This window comes from Zalophus californianus, chromosome 2 (genome assembly GCF_009762305.2).
Source record: "Zalophus californianus isolate mZalCal1 chromosome 2, mZalCal1.pri.v2, whole genome shotgun sequence".
In the NCBI taxonomy this organism is placed as follows: domain Eukaryota; kingdom Metazoa; phylum Chordata; class Mammalia; order Carnivora; family Otariidae; genus Zalophus; species Zalophus californianus.
The window spans coordinates 27,816,633-27,832,703 of NC_045596.1; positions in this window are offsets into that span (position 1 = coordinate 27,816,633).

Here is a 16,071-nt window from a genome sequence, read left to right on the forward strand (position 1 = left end):
CCTTTCCTCCTGTTGTTAGAAACATCCATAAACTTTATCATACATTAGCAGTTATATCTAAGGTCCCTTCCCAGAAGGTAAATTGTTTCCCTAATCTCAAATACAAATCTGGGTTTCTTTTTCAGGTCTGAGTTAGTTTTTCAAGTCTGAGTGTCTCTGGAACTCTAGAATTTTATAGCAATGTAATATGTTTATATTTTTTTGAGTGCCAGAAAGTCTTGAAGCATTGTGTGTGCATGTATGCATGAATACATGTGTGTCTATGTGTATCTGTAGTTCCCATAGAAATATGTTTTTAACACATAAATATAAATATATATATTTTAAAGAGACTTTCTTCTTGCTGTGATGGAATAATTGGTACCAGACTTACATTCCCTTTATCAACTAAGGAACTAAACAGCACATCTAAATAACTACTTTTAGACAGTGGATAATAGGACAACCCAACTGTGATTCTTAAAAGGAGGGAAAAGTTCTACAATATCACTGGCTTTCTACCTGGAGGATATCTAGTTTGTAGTACTAGAGAGAAGAGAAATGACTAACACTGTGATCTCACTGAGTTGGGGAAATGGAAATTAAAGTTGAGGAGGCTGAGGGAGCTAGAATTTGCGATCACAGTACCAAGAAAATGAAGTAAGGCAGGTAGTGATGTCCAGAAATCTACATGGAAGAGTATTGAATTTTTTGTTGATCTTAGGCTGTGAACAGAGAAGTAGAATCTCCACAAAGCCTGTCAATGGAGAACTAAAAGGAGTTAATAAGCTGAGTAATACCCAAAGCTCACACAGGATAAGGTAGGCACTGAAGTTGCAAATAAGCAGACTGTGAAAAACACGTTGAATGCCAATGGAATTCAGTTGAATCTGTAGAAGAGTTATAATTTTAGAGTAGGTTAAACTACCCCAACAGGAAAAGCAATGGCCCTACTAAAACAGACCTCAAAAACAAAGCTTTGCAAGGCTGAAGCTAACCTATGAGTAACTTAACTGGTTGTCAAAACAAAAGTCAACACATGTTGAAGATTTTTTTTTTAATTATTTCTTTATCAGAGAGAGAGAGAGAGAGAGCACACAAGCAAGGGGAGCAGCAGAGGGAGAGGGAGAAGCAGGCTCGCCGCTGAGCCGAAAGCCTGATGCGGGGCTGGATCCCAGGACCCTGAGATCATGACCTGAGCGGAAGGCAGGCACTTATATTTTGAAAGAAGAAAATACATTCCAGATATTCAACAGTATAACATTCACAAAGTCCAGCACTCAATAAATTATAAAAAGATATCTAGAAAATCCCAAGTGTTTAGAAATTAAAAAAAAAAACATATTTTGAATGAAACTGGACCACTTTCTTACATCATCCACAAACATAAATTCAAAATGAATGAAAAACCTAAATGTGAGATAGGAAACCTTCAAAATCCTAGAGGAGAACACAGGTAGTAATCACTCCGACTACAGAGAAAAAAATGATTGTTACTGGAGGGGAGGTGGGTAGGAGGATGGTTAAATGGGTGATGGGTATTAAAGAAGACACTTGTGATGAGCGCTGGGTGTTGTATGTAGGTGATGAATCCCTGAATTCTATACCCGAACTAATATTACACATTATGTTAACTAACTGGAATTCAAATAAAAACCTGAAAAAAAATTAAAAAGCACATTTTGATTAGCTCATTTTTGATCAAGTGTCTTGGCAAATAAATAAGGGAGCTTGACTAACCTGACAAAGGAAGTCTAGTAAAAACCTACAGTTACCATCATACATAACTGGATGACTTAGCACTTCCCCTACCAAAACTCAGAATAAACCCAGTATATTCCCTTTCATAACGTTTATATCTAATGTTGATGTGAACATTAGACACCTTAACATGTTCAATAAGACAAGAAATGCGATGCATACAGCTTAGAAAGGAAAGAAGAAACTCTCAGTTCATAGAAAACAAGATCATTGTTATAGGTTTTTTTTTTTAAGAAGCAGACTCTAAGATGAAGGTTTGCATGTAGGAATTTTATGTAGAAATACCTCTGGAATCATTATCTGTGGAGACAAGGGTAAAGAATAGTACTTGGTAGAAGGAGAAGCCATGCTGAGATACAGAATCAACAAATCCTCAATTAAACACATGCGATCCGTGGAGTTAGAATGCCATATTAGAATTGGGACAAGGTGGCCCAAAGTTTGTACTGCTCCAGGAAGGTGTTTGTTTACCTTTGGGAAAATTGACTGCCTTCATCTGAGGCCAACTCTGAAGGAGCTGACAGTTGTACCCTGACTACCATGGATATCCTAGCATCTGGAAAAAGTCTTACAATGAAGCATGATATGGCAGAAATACACAGCATCCACAGAAATGTAAGTGCACAGAACATCCAAAAGAACCTATTTTAAAAATTACTAGAACTAAGAAGCATGAATTTAGCTAGGTCAATGGGGTACATGATCTATATAGAGTAATCGAGTGTGTTACTAAGTACTAGCATTACACAATTAAAAGTAAAAATGAAGTATATAATTTATATTACCATCAAAAATTAGGAAATGCTTAGGTATTAATTTAGCAAAGTATATGTAAGATCTCTCCATTGAAAGTCTGCATCTTTGTTGGAAGAAATCAATGAACCACTAAATGGAGAAATATATCATGTGTGTAGATTATAAGACTCAACATTAAGTTGTCAGTTCTTCCCAAAATGATCTGTAAATCTGGAGCAACACCAATCAAAATCCCAACAAACTTTACTTTGTAGGATTTCGCAAATGATTTTGAATTTATATAGCAATGGAAACAACATAGAATAGGCAAAACAATTCTGAAAAAGCAAAAACAAGTTTGGAAGATTTACACTGCTTGATTTAAAGACACAGGTTAAAGCTACACTAATCAAGAGAATCTAGTGTTAATGTAAGAAGAGACATATAGGTAAATGGAATAGAATAAAGAATTCAAAATAGACCCATATGTACGTTAGAGTTGAGTTTTGACAAAAATGTTAACACAGTAAAATGGGGAAATGATAGTTGCTTCTATAAGGGCCGCAGGAACAATTGGATATATGTATGGATAAAAATGAATCTCAACCTTTCTCTCATTACATTGGAATGAATTTTAGCCCTAAACACCAACCATAAAGCTCTAAAATTTCTAGATGAAAACCTAAGAGAAAATCTTTTTAGCCTTGAGCTTGATGAGTATTTCTTAGGACACACATGAAAAATAGAAACCTAACATAAAACCTTGGAAAATTGGACTTCAACACAATTACAAACTTCTGCTTTGTGAAAGACACCATTAAGAATTTTTTTTTTTTTTTTTTAAAGCCACGGTCAGGGAAAAATTATTTACAATGTATGTGTCTGGTATAGTATTTGTATCCAGAATATATAAATAACTTATAATTCAATAATGACACAATCAATTTTTTTAAATGGGCAAACAATTTGAATAAGCTTTTCACAATGGAAGACATACAAATGTCCAATAAGCACATAAAAAGATGTTGAACAATAAAAGTCATCAGGAAAATATGGTGAGATATCAGTATACACCAAGGAGATTGAAGTAAATGTCCAAATTGAGAGGGAGCATTTAGAAGTATTTAGGGGACTATGACAAAGTACTTTCCTGTCTGCCTATCTGTTTATTGAATCTACTGCTAATAATATAGAGCTGTATTATTTATGTCTCTGTCAGGTTTTTTCACTTAGATATGGTGGTTCATTACAATTTATGTATCCATTTCTGAGAGATTTGATTTTTTGGGGGGGATTGTCCTTTACCCCAGATATATATATATTTTTTTTGGATTGTCCTTTACCCCAGATATTTTAAAAAGCATTGCTCTAAGGAATTGAAAATCAAAGTGATTGGCCCATAGCAGTACCAGCAAGATATCCTCCCAGAAATAACCAGGAGGCTAAAGAAATTATGCTCTGCAGATATGGCTCCATTTTCAGTATCTCTCATTCCCTCTTAGATTGGGCATGAAGACACAAATCACAAATAATTGCTTTGACTATCATGTTCTCCCCCATATGTTATTCCACTGGATGCATACCATGAGAGGTGAGAAATTACAGAAAATGTGTATGTCGCATTTCCTATGAGAGGAAGTTTAGAAACAGAAAATATGGCTAACCTTTGCACTGATGCAAATATGGAGACCCAATTTCATGCTGATACTCCAGATGGCCACAACTTTCCAAAGCCTTATAAACTGTTAAGTTAGTACATCAGTGGCTTAGCTTTAAATTAACACAATATCTCCTGTCTGTGCTCTGGTGATCAAACCTTCAATAACTGAAGAAAGAGCAATGTAAACCAAAACAATGCACTGACTGTGAAGTCTGGACTCTTTAGCCAAAGAGAGCCGTGAATTGAAAATCTGTAGCTTGTTTTCTTCCAACGTAAAGCTAAATAAAACGAGTCTACTTGTTGGACTATGATTTCATTTACTAGATTTTTTTTTAGCGAAGGGGGCAGCATCAGTTTTACATGCACATATGCACAAAATGCTCTGCTAGCGTACGTTAGACTTCATGAAGTATGTGATAGATGTTATTTGTGTATTTTTCCTTCTATTGCAGGTAGACTAAAATGACACAGAAAACTAAGGAGACATAGAAAATTACTATATCCCCAACTGGTTTTTATTAAATAATCAATAACCAATAGAAAAATGGGGTCTAATAATTATTTGGAATAAGTAAATTCATATAAGGATTTAGCTTTTAAATGGTCCTTGTAGCCTAAATTCTTGGTACAGAAAAGTGTGAAAGACACTGTATTGTTTCTGCATCTAGTAAAGATCCATTAGACTCAGGAGGCTGTTTATAGAGGTATGTTGAGAAATTTATGGTTACGGAAAACTTAAATTTCAAAAAACTTCCTTGAACTTACTTTGCTAATAGAACCTATATGGATCCAGAAAAAAAAAAAAATCAATATACAATAGTTTGCTTTGAAAACCTTTATAATTCTCCTCCCAAATACTTCTTTCCTACCAAAGAAATGAAACTGACTCAAAGTATTGGTAAAAGTTTTCTGAAGAGACAGACATAAAAAATAGCTTTAAAGTAGAATTTTTGTTCTTTTTCCAGGCCAGTCAGTGACTGATTTCACTATAAAGCAGCAAATTCAGAATCTACTATTTGTCTCAAATATTTAACTAAAAATTAGTATCCATTATGTGGTAAAATGTGTATATGAGTACACTTTCTGGAAAGAAGGAAACCGTTTATAGAAGTAAGAATATACTTTTTCTACATTTATTGGTTCTTGCTATTTTGCAATGGGAGTTATGTTTGCCCAATATAGTGTTGTATTAATTTTTGAGGAAAATTTCTGGTTATAAAGCACTAAAATGGATCTTACTTAATTATAGAATTATCTGTTTTCCTTCTCAAAGACACTGCATAACCTGGAACTAATCGAATTATATCAATAACTCAAATACTCTTCTCTGTTTATAGACAATATTTCACTTTGTGGGAGATTCAAGCCTCATTCTTCATCATCAGTGATCCCTGCTTCCTCTGTGCTTGTTGTCCTATTCTCGTTCCTGGAGATAATCATAATACTTGCTAAACAAAGCTGTTGAGAGAATTAAATGAGCTTTGAAAAATTCCCGGAACACAGTCTGTGTGGCCTAAGTGTTTGCTGGTATTAATTACTGTTATCATTAAAGCCCTGAACAAAATACCCTCAATTATCTTCATGTTCACTCTTTATATTGTTTTGCTGTTCTCTTCTTATTTCCATGAATCTTAATTCACTGTCCCAGTTCTCTAAGCCATGTGGCTTTTTGAGGGGGGTAGAGGTTTGTTTTACAATTTAAAATAAGTATTGATTATATAAAAAATGACAATCATAAACGGATTATATATTAACACAAGTCAACATTATTTTTTTGAAAAGTAATTCTATTTTCTAAGACCAAAAATTATTTTTTTCCAGATTTACTGAGAATAACTGACAAATATAATTGTATCTATTTAAAATATACAGTTAGATAATTTGGTATGCATATACATTGTGGCATCTTTGAATCAAACTTCCTGGTTTAGTTTCAATTTTTCTTGCTTTTCTGTTTTTGTTCTTCTGGATTTACTATGCCCAGAGCTCTTAATTAAGAAACTCCGATCTTTTTTTATACGGACTCAGTTTCTAGAACAATTATATATAGAATACAAGCTAAGTGGGTCTGCATGAAAATCTCAATTTTTTACCCATTTCCAAAACAAAACAGAAATTGGAGATATACAAAGAAACAAACACACACAGACACACCCACGTGTGCTTATATTTCTGATTCAATTTAATATGTAATTATTGAATAGATACTATGTACCAAAAACATATGCTGGTAAAAATAACACTGGCTTCATGAAAAGTCTGTGAAAATTAGATGTGGTGAATACACAAGTCACAGCTTTCCCCATTATCAACATACACCTCCAAAGGTGTGCATTTATTTTAATTGACGAACTTTCATCATCACCCCAATACATAACTACATGAGGGCTCATTCTTGGGTGTTGTATATTCTATGAGTTTGGACAAATTTATAAGGATGTGCATCTACCATTATAACATCATACAGAAGAGTTTCACTGCTTTAAAATTTTTCTGGGCCCTGACTCTTCATCCCTCCCTTTCACTTAATGCCTGCCTACCACTAATCATGTTACTATCTCCATAGTTTTTGCCTTTTCCAGAGTGTCATATAGTTGGGACTGTACAATATGCAGCCTTTTAAGATTGGTTTCTTTCACTCAGTAATATGCATTTAAGTTTCCTCTGTCTTTCCATGGCTTAAAACCTAATTTAGTTTTAGCACTGAAAAATATATAAATTGACAGCTGGTTCCGGGGCACCTTGGTGGCTCAGCCAGTCAAGCATCCGACTCTTGATTTCAGCGTCTGACTCTTGATCAGCTCAGGTCATGATCTCAGGGTCCTGAGATCGAACCCCACGTCAGGCTCTGCTCTCAGTGTGGAGTCGGCCTGAGACTCTCTCCCTCCCCCTCCCTGTTACCCCCCACTCTCTCTGTCTTCTCTAAAATAAATAAATAAATCTTTAAAAAAAGAAATTGATTTGGCAAATATGTACATGAAAATAAAACCCAAATCTCTATTCTTTAGGTAAATGCATATTAACAATGAGATAATATTACACCGATCTATTAGAATGACTATAATTAAAAGGACTGGCCACACCACACAAAGTTTTAGCCAAGATGTACAGGAATTGGAACTGCTGGTAGGAAAGTATAATTCTACCACTACTTTTGAAAATAGTTCAAAGTTTCTGAAAAACTGTACATAAACATGTACCTGCCATGTGATCCAGCCACTCCATGTCTCATTATTCACCAAAAAGAAATAATAGCCTCTGTCCATATAAAGACTTGTACACAAATGTTCATAGCAGGTATATATGTAATAGCCCAACTGGAATAAACAAGATTTCCTTCAACAGTTTATTAAAAAGACAAATTATTACATATCCATACAATTAAATACTACTCAACAGTGAAAAGAATAAACTTTTGATAAATTCAACAATACAGAACAATCTTATAATAATAGACTGAGTGAATAAAAGCCATGCAAAGAAAAGAACATACTGTATGATTTCATCTATATAAATTCCTACGAAATGCAGACTATAAGGTTAGAAAACAGATCAGTACTTGTATTAGGGCAGGTAAAGGGGTGCAAAAAGGGGCAAGAGGGAGGAATTATTAAGGGGCAGAAGGACTTTTTTGGGTAACAGATACATTCATTTACTTAATTGTGGTAATAATTCACAGGTATATATTCATGCCAAATCTTAAACTCTATACTTTAAATAAGCATAACTTATTCAATTTAATTATATCTCAATTCACACATAAAAAAAATCACAAAAAACCCACAACATAACTTAGTTGTTTTTCTACTTTTTTCCCCTTGAAATCACCGACTTTCTGCATATATAATATTATTAAATTCTTTCCACATCTGTCATCCTTAATCCATTTCCAGTATATTCACTAATTCTTTTGCTTAATTTTAATTCCTTTAAGATTCCTAGCAGAGGCAATGGAAACATTTCAGTCTAGAATATTTTCCAATGTTTGTCATTAATTTTAGGCCAGTTTATACCCATCCTTAGGGCTGAGATGCATACATTTAGTAAATGTACAACAAGAAATGAGAACCCATACCCAGATATTATGTAGGAGCCTTTTCTGGTATGAGCATACCAGGAAACTGTGTCCACTTTCATAGTTTTTTTAAATAGTTTTTCATTTTTACTTATTCTAAATTCACTTATAATTTAATAAATTATTGCTAGTTCATCATAGTTTAAAAAAAGATTTCTTGAATGAATTAATTCTAAATTTTATACATAAAAGGCCTCTTTTTTTGACAGGAGAAGAAACACTCATGGATGATGCCTTTGACTTATACAGTCCTTCAAAGGAAAATCTCTGCCTGTTGAAATAAATGATAACCTCTTCCTTCTGTGCAAGCAAGGAAAGTGCAATTTCCATTGAGATTCCTTGTTTGCTCACCCCAGATTGGATGCTTTGGGTCAATTTCCCTGAGAGAATGATATTGTCTCCTAAAGGGAACCAGCAATGAAGGTTCGCTAGTCATTACCCCACTCAGAGAAGAATGTGTACACTATCTTCTGGAATGGCTTAGCAAAGATTTACACAGAGAGACATTTTCTTTTTCTTTATCTTTTATTCTAAACAACACACTTCATTTTATTTTAGTACTTTTTCCTTTATGCTGTAAATCTCATGTGTACTCAGGGCTCCGTATGGTCCCTGGACCTATTATGCTAGGGCACACTAATTCCATCTTGTTCTTGATCATTTCTGCATCCAAACTGAGAGCCTAGCATGGCATCTCCAATTCACTTGGTTCTTAATAAATGTTGAATAATTTTTTTAAATGGCTAATTCTGGAACAGTTGAGTGAAAGAGTTACTTTACTATACTACTGATAGACAATAATTTCTGAAAGGAAATTTGGCAATATATACAGTTTGTTCAAAATATTTACCTCTTCTATGACTAATTTATCTTTTGGAACCATATTCAAAGGAAATAACCAGAAAGTGCAAAGATGTATGCATAAATAAATTCATTATAGCAGTGTTTATAATAGAATAAACAAACAAAAGCGCAATGTGATTGTAACAGTATATAGGAGAATGAGTAAGTAAATTATGGCAAATCCATAAAACCAGACTATATTCCTATTGAAAAGATATTTATGGCTTTCTTTTTAATTTCAATGTTTCTCTTCATCTACTTTTGTTTACACTTTAGACTTTCATTGTTCTCTGTCTCCGTCTCTCTCTCTCTCTCTCTCTCTCTCTCTCTCTCTCTCTCGTTACCTATATGGGGAGTGGTGATAAATGTTCCACTCTTCTTTGTTTCTGTTTTATTTTGTTGGCAACTCATCTTTGGTAAGATTACTATCACCTGGCCTATTGTTTGCCTCAGAAACCATCTCTTTTCTGTTTACCTGGACATTATTTTAATCTTCTCCTTGGCATCTGAGTGGGAGGACCAGGTGTATATGCTTTATTTTTGTGAGTCAGTGGTTTTCTCCCTGAGGAGGGTGAAGAAAGGAGCTGGGGGACTTGGTCCATGATCCAGAAGTGGGGAAACTACTTCAGCACATTTTCTCTGTGATTTTGTAGAAACTATTTTACCAGAGTTCGGTGTTATCCTAAGGATTACCTTAACCTCAGATTGCTGTTTATATTCCAGCTTTAGCTTTTCCCATGTCATTCACGGAGAAGACTGGTCACACTGAGTCCCTAAAACTGTAGGACATTTTTCCGTGGTTGCTCAGCACATATTTTTCTTTGCATTGCCATGTTCCTTCTGATTACAAATGTGAGGTTCTCTGGCTTAAAAGATTCTGCCTTCTTATTCCCAAACTAAGGCAGGATAACTGAGTCAGGGTAAAGAAAGTATATAACTGCATGACCAAATTGTTTCACATCCGATCTGGCCAGCATGATTAAGCCAACTGGGGTGAAATTAGCCTTTCCCTAACTTATTTTGACCTCTAGGTGGGGTCCTTAAAAATACATGTCTCTGACTAGGGCCACCACTGAAGATTTCTCTGCAGCAAAAAAAATTTTGTGCCAACTCCCCACAATTCATTTCATTTTTTCTTCTATTTGGTCCATGGTATATTGCATTTAGCTGATAGCTCACCAACTTTGTTGTATAAATTATAAAACTATAGTCTCAGTAGAGATTAATATTCCATGATTTTTAAATTCTTTGGAAGAAAGGATTTGTTTGGTCTATCTCAGGTAAGTGTTCTCAAGTTCAATCATATTTCTCATTTGGTGAAGTCATTCACACAAACATGTTTGAAAAGGCCCTATTTCTAGGTGAGGAGTAGTTCTTAGGGAAAAGTAAACCAAAAACTTCGATTGTTAGGAAATGAATATACATTCCATTCTAAAGAAATTTTTTTTACTAAACCAATGAACTTCATTTAAGGTAGCTGAGAGACTTTACCTAATTCATTGTCAGTCAGGCCCAAATTTAAAAGCATTTATCTCAGTGAAAATTGTATCCCTTAATTATATATATATATATATATATATATATATATATATATATATATATAATCTTTTAAAGCAAATATTACACCAAACAAAGTTAAAAAGGCAAAAAGACTTTATTCAAGGCTATTGCACTTGGAGAGAGAGGCCAGAATTCACTCTGAACGACCTCTGCTGAAACAAAGGGTGGGAAGTATTTTCTTCGCCAGGGTGAGCTAGTGGAAAAGTACCGGAACATTAGAAGGGAGGTTGTTCGATGTCATGCGTGAAGCATACTGAGTTATTGCTGAGTTTGCAAATGTTTTTCTCTGTAATTAGGCCATCTGGTTTTCTAATTGACACCCATCAAATTTAGACTCCTGCCCTCCCACAGAGATTGAGAAATAGGGGTCCTATCTTTCTTGATAGTTATATTTTAAAGGGATGTCTCTCATATCTTTGAGAAAGACATTTCTGGGTTGTATAACTGGCAAGAGGCTTTTGAAAAATTTACATATATCACAAAGAGAGAAACAATTTACGGTGACAAGCTCTCTAAAGTAAATGCTGTAAGGAAAGGGAGATCAGGGCCTAGAGTCAGCAAGAAGCCTGTCCACAGTTTAGTCAAGCCGCAGGGAACATTAAGGCCATCAGATAAATCCTAGGTAAATAAAAATACATTTGACTTTTCCTAATTTATTCTTTCTTACTTTGTGCTAATTCTTATTGAATACCATTTTTTAAAAGTAACGTCAACACATTTTTTGTTTTCAAAATGTATTAAAAGATGTTAAGTGCATGAGTTAGGATTAAAAAGCAAGTCTGTAGCTCTGTTTCAATGATATCCTCACCCCCAAAATTGTATAAATTCCCTAGTTACTGGAGGAGCATCATGGGTGGCAATGACAGGTGGAATTCAGACTTGTGTTCAATCACTACTGAAGTGCTCCCTAGTTTTGCTGGTTGGGGGAATTTCTCTGAGTGTCAATTTTCTTATTTGAAAAATGAAGGTCAAGATCATATTTACCCTATAGAACTTTAGGTAGTAAAATGAGATAATTTTTATAAAGGATCAAAATGAATAGAGTATGTTCTTGTATGAACTCAAAAAAGTTTTGTGCCAACAAAAAAATATATATATTATTTTAATATATAAAAATATATATATTAATTTTGTGCAACCAAAAAATATATATATTGTGATTACTAGGGGGAAAAGTGTAATGTTTGTGCCATAAATGATTAATACTTATCAAAGCTCTCAGAAGATTTAACAGAGTAGGATGCCCATAGCCTCCACCTTGGCTTTCATGAACTGCCTCTATCTTGACAGAGCTGCTGGGCACACTGCATTTAGCTCATTTCTCTGGTCTTTTCTGCCGGCTCCATAAGAAATAGGCAACATTTTCAAACAGAGTTCAAATCTGGATAGGGATATTCTTGCAAAAAAAGGGTAAAATTTTGGTATGAGTCAAGAGGGCTATGATTTTTTTTTTTATGTTTTCTGTTGATATTTGTATATTTTGTGCAAAAATCTACAAATGAGAATGTATGAGGTTTTTTGTTTTTGTTTTTGTTTTTTTTTTGGTCTGGGCACAAAGTGGATCCATATAAAATCTTGCATTTGGGGGCTGCTATAGACTAAATTGCGTCCCTTCACAATTCTTGTGTTGAAGAACTAACTCCCAGTATAGTGATATTTGAGATGAAGTCTTTGGGAGATAATTGGATTTAGATGAGGTCATGAGTATGGAGCCCTCAAGATGGGACCAGTGCCCTTTACAAGAGGAAGAGACACTAGAATACTCTTTGCTATGTGAAGACTCAGCTAGAAGGTGGACGTTTAGAAGTTAGGAGGAACACACTCACTAGGACCCAACCATGCTGGCACCCTGATCTTGGACATCTAGGCTCTAGAACTTGGAGAAAACAAATGTCTGTTATTTAAGCCACCCCATCTTTGGTATTTTGTTGTGGTGGTCTGAGCTGAGACAGAGTTCATCCCAGATACTAGAAATTTAGAAAAAATGCAGTCTTCAAGCAGATTTCCAAAGAAACATCTAAAAAAATAAATGTATTTGGGAAAATAAACTCTAGATGATCCTCAAAGTAAGTGAGCAAAAAAAAAAAAAATATGGGTAGTTTTGCTTTCATAAGCAATTATTTACCGGTGATGGGGTTCAGGACATACTACCCCCAAATACGGCCGCTTTGCATTTTGAATCTTTTAAGCAGAAGGAGTCTGAGGAAATGGCAGAAACAGGAAGGTCACTGACCTTTCCCTCAACCTTCCTTGAAACAGATCATAAAACCCTCATGTTGGAGGTATCTTCCTTATATCCAGAAGAAAGGAACATCCTTATCTCCAAAGACGCAAGGTGCCAAGATTCTGATCAAATGAGCCCTGCTAAATTTCCTCCAGTTTACTATACTTACTCACACTCTTTGATCTCTCTTGTTTTTTTGTGACTGGCCACTCTTCATCAAACCTAGCATAAAAACAATCAGCTTTAACTGTTTCTTCAGGTCTTCATTTCCTTAAGAAGCCTCCTGTGTCACATACAAGTGTCATAAATAAATTTGTTTTTTTTTTTTTTTTTTCAGAGAGAGAGATAGGAGGGGGAGAGGGAAAAGGGAGAGGGACAGAGAGAACCTTAAGCAGGCTGCATGTGGGGCTTGATCTGAAGACCCTGAGATCATGACCTGAGCCGAAATCAACAGTCAGTGGTTTAATTGACTGAACCACCCAGGCGCCCCATTTGCTTTTCTTCTGTTTTCCTTGTCAGTTTAATTTTTAGACCTGTTAGGTAGACGCTAGACAGGAGCAGTGGAAGGAATACCCCAAGGCAGAGTCCCAAGTCCTTGAAGAGGAATCATGGAGACACGAGTGGGAGGCAAGAAGGGAGATAAACAAGCTACACATTAAAAGCTCAGGAGCTCAACATCCTGACCTTGTTGCTTCCAACACCTTAGGGCTGACAGACGAAGAAGAGCCGTAAGCGCAGAGCACGCACTCTCCTCTTCTACCTCTGCCTCAGGGAAAACCCTAGACTCCTTATAGATTTGCATTGCAAGAGCAGCCCCACCTGATGGAGAGAGGCTGTCCTGACTTTCTGGTACAGACCTTATAGGGTCAAAAGTCCTCCTCCCAACTTGTGGGAGGAATCCTGCAAATGATTAGAAGCAACCTCCCTCAGACACCACTCTACTGTAGGTCACAGCCCCTCCCAGGCTAGAGAAACCCAATAATATCCAATCCCAAAACAATGTAGGGGCCGGTTTCACCTCACGGAACCTGTCTGCTTTCCCACCTTGAGAGTGTACTTTTGCTTTAATAAACGGCTTTGTGCTTGTTACTTCCCTTATGATTGTTTTTATCCCAACCTGGATCCTCGTGTAAATCTTCTTGTGGGAAATCCAACAACTGACATCCATTGATGCAATGCAGATTCTCCCACACATAACAGACCCAGTCAGGGACCTGAAGAGGGTTGAAGAAAACCTTCCCTTTCCCTGTATCAGTTACTTAGGAGGAAATGAGTCTTGTCAAAGTAAGTTTTACTCCAAGACAAAATAAGTCACTCACTTTATTTTAAAACCAGGCATTTGAAATGCCCTTTCTTGCAAATTTTTCTACTTGAATCTCCTCTTAACACCAAATAATAATTAATTGCTAAATTCATTTACTTCCTCCTTCATTAAACTTTTACTAAGCCACTTCTCTCTCCCAGGCACTGCTGAGGAGTTGGGAACACAGGCCTGAACAAAGCAGACCTAAAGGCCAACGTTTTTGAAGTTTATAGTGTTTAAGTAGCTAACAGTCCAAGAGAAGGTGGAAACAGTTAACAGACCTATGAGAACCAGAAATTGAAATAGACACCTATAAGGTGCAGATCACTAAAAGCTCAAAATGAACTTCACCTACTTGAAAACTTTCAGAGCTAGTACTGCTCGGTGCATCGGTTCCTGTGTTCTCTTCTGCGAAGGAAGATTCCACAGTAAAGTAAGCATTGCTATCAGAGTCATTCAAAATAAGATCTGGGGAATACTGAGGAAGCAAGACCTAAGCAAGCCTCTGGTTTCAATTTTTGAACACCATAGACTTCTGACTTTTGTTAATTGCAACTGGTCAGTTTCCACCACCTTCTGCAACCGGGCCTTCTACTTTGAACTGAAATTGAAATCATGTAACATCTATTAGCCAAAGAGCCAATTGTGTATTAGATAGTTTACTTTGCACCACCAATCTTAATTCCTTTAAAACAGGTTATGTAGCCTTGTGGTTTTTGCCTTTCTAAATCTGCACTTCCTGCTTGCAATTCAGAGCACACTTTCAATTTCGGTCCACTCTGTGTCTCCCAGATTGCAATCCCTAAGACCCCAAATAAACACTTTTAGTTGCTTTACAGATTCTTCTTTTTGATTGACACTCCTAAGGTTTTGCTTCCCACTCCCTCCCACCTCCTGCCCATGGAAACTGAGGGGTTGGGAACCTCTTACATCTAAATTTTATAGACTATGTAAGTGTAAGTAAAATAATGGGTCTCAGTGTAAGGTCAAAGACTACATTACAGAGACAAATTCTGAAAGAGAGACACATTTTTTTTTAAAGATGACCATCTTCTCCTGTAATTTGTTCTTTATGATATTTCATCAGAAAGGCACTTAATCTCTAGCTTCCAATGTCTGTTTGAAGATCTGCTCACCAGAAGAAAGGAGGTAGTTAAGGACAGACAGCAGGACCCTCTTGACTCACCTTCTACTTGTGCCTATTTATGTAAAAGTTGTGCTTTTTAGTTTAGATTTTCCAGGCTCCTGAAAACCCTTTGGCTGTGCAGGTAAGCATCTTTTGGAAAACCATACTTAGATGCTTGCAAATATCACATCTGTTGTAGAACAGCAGAAGTCAGAGCTGTGTGTTCTAATTAAAGAGGAAAATTACTTGAAATGTATCAGTGGATCACTAAGAGTGACTGATACAAATGTTTGGAGGAAAATTGTTCTTTCTGATTTGAAATATGCTTTCTACACAATTGATATGCCTGTAATAGGTAAATCCAATTATATCTTTCTCCTCCATGACTATAAATTAACAGTGAGTAAATGGCAAAGCATTAGAATTATACTTTTCCATAAGCAAAAGTATAAATGTTAATCTGAATCTCCCGAGTTTGCAAAATTTGGCTGGAAATACTGTTAAAACATACTTTCTCAAGAGAGTGTTCTTTGTTTCCAACCTCCAAAAAAAAAAAAAAACCTGCAAAGACAACAACAGCTTTTCATTGCAGCATTTTGGAGTGTCCCCACCCAGCAGGAAGTGGGATATATGCAAAGGTCTGCAAAACTAAAAAAAAAATACTGCCGTTTTAAAATAAAGTTCAACAGGGGTACCTGGGTGGCTCAGTTGTTAAGCGTCTGCCTTTGGCTCAGGTCATGATCTCAGGGTCCTGGAATCGAGCCCCGCATCCGCCTCCCTGCTCCGCGGGAAGCCTGCTTCTTCC